This window comes from Pteropus vampyrus, unplaced genomic scaffold (assembly GCF_000151845.1).
Source record: "Pteropus vampyrus isolate Shadow unplaced genomic scaffold, Pvam_2.0 Scaffold4975, whole genome shotgun sequence".
Lineage (NCBI taxonomy): Eukaryota > Metazoa > Chordata > Mammalia > Chiroptera > Pteropodidae > Pteropus > Pteropus vampyrus.
In genome coordinates, this window is record NW_011893756.1 from 1 (window position 1) to 1,981 (window position 1,981).

General features: G+C 35.0%; 1 pseudogene; it reads right to left on the reverse strand.

The window, feature by feature from the left end:
• Positions 1–1,815: 1,815 nt before the first annotated feature.
• LOC111734743 lies at positions 1,816–1,939 on the reverse strand (annotated as a pseudogene).
• Between the last annotated feature and the right edge of the window lie 42 nt (positions 1,940–1,981).

The window sequence follows — 1,981 nt, forward strand, 5'->3', positions numbered from 1 at the left end:
AAAGAAACTGAAACCAATTTATTAGAAATGACTGTCCATTGAGAGACAAAGAATGATTAGGGTAACATACTGACAATGAAGTCCGTGGGAAAACAGAATTCTGTTTATCAAACATTTCAATTACATGAAATTGTTCACAGCTTTGTCTCTTCTACATCTTACATACCAATGTAAACTTGATTTGTGACTACAAAGGAATGGAACAAGCTCTTAACTGTATACTTCAAACCACTCTAGGAAAAAAAGATAAAAATCCCCTTCGTTTTAAGGCCTTGATGATTTAGGTCAACAGTGTCCAACTGAACTTTCTATGATGGTGAAATGGTTCTGTCATCTGACCTTTCCGAGATGTAAGCCCTATATGGCTACGGAAATAGAGCTAGTGAGACTTAGAAACTAAGTTTTCTCTTTTACTTTATTTTAATTATGTTAATTTGAATAGCCACACCTGACCGGTAGTACCACACTAAAGGGCAGAGATGTAGACCTTTGCTATTCAAAGTGTAGTGGGAGAACCAGTAACACCACCATTACCTGGGACTTTGTTAGAAATATAGAATGTCAGCCACCCCCGCCCCCGCCCCCACCCCCAAGCCTAGTGAATCAAAATCTCTTTCAACAACATTCCCAAATGATTTAATCACACTAAAGTCCAAGAAGCACTGATTTAGATCATTGAGAAATCTTGATAGCACAGTAGATACACATAATTTGACAGTTATCAATGTCCATATAACAAACTCATTCCACTTTTTAACTTATATATGCCACCAAAAATATCACCAAAGTCCTCAGATTTATGATTTTAATAGTTATTCATATGATAGGATATTAATATTTTCTAGTTTGCACAACCATTATCAAATTGTCAAGTTGTTAGGTAATGGCCAGATTTTTACTATACAAAATAGCGTGGCTACAATTACTTTTTCACAAATAACCGTTCTCTCTTTACATTATTTCCCTAGAATTTATTCCTTCGGGACTGTTCCCCAAAGGACACAGTTACTTTTTTGGCAACTCATTTTTCATTTTGATCCACTGATCTCCAGAATGCATACCAGCAATTTATGAGTGTGTCTATTTCTCCACAAGCACATTAACATTGAGTTTTATTATTTTGTTACTTTGATAGGTATGAAATAGACTTATATCATTAATTTGCATTTAATAAATAGCTCCATTTATTCAATTCCTGTTTTATTTTCCTTATCGAGAATTCAAATCTTTCCCTTAATAGTTCTCTTTCATTTCCCAAATATTAAACATTTGTCTGTTGCCACCAGATTTTCTAGTTGTCAGTAGGTAGATAGAAATGAAAATGACTTCACAAAATTATCTTATGGTAAACAAAAATGCAAATGACTTTGCAAAATTACTGAAATTGATAATGTGGTTTTTAAATTAAATTTATTGGGGTGACAATGGTTAATAAAATTATATAGGTTTCAAGTATACAAATATATCATGTGTATGTTGCATTGTGTGTTCATCACCCAAAGTCAAATCTTCCGTCACCATATATTTGACCCCCTTTACCCTTATCTACTTGCCCCTTGCCCTCTTCCCTTCCGCTACCCACTAAACTGTTGTCTGTGTCTATGAGTTTTTGTTTGTTTCTCTTGTTCGTTTGTTGCTTTCAGTTTTATATCCCACACATGAGTGAAATCATATGGTTCTCAACTTTTTCTGTCTGACTTATTTCACTTAGCATGAAATAGTTTGTTTTTAAATATAAAGTTATTCTCTAAGAGTTAATCTTTGAAAGTTGCTTATTGAAATGCTGCTGCCTATGTGTAAGGCATTTTTTTTTTACGCCTACAGCACCTGGTCTTCCTAGGTGGTCTCCCATCCAAGTACTAACCAGGCCCGACCCTATTTAACTTCACTTCTAAGATCAGACGGGATCGGGAGCGTTCAGGGTGGCATGGCTGTAGACAATGTAAGGCATTTCTGAAACCTACTGCAACTGCTTTCAGAT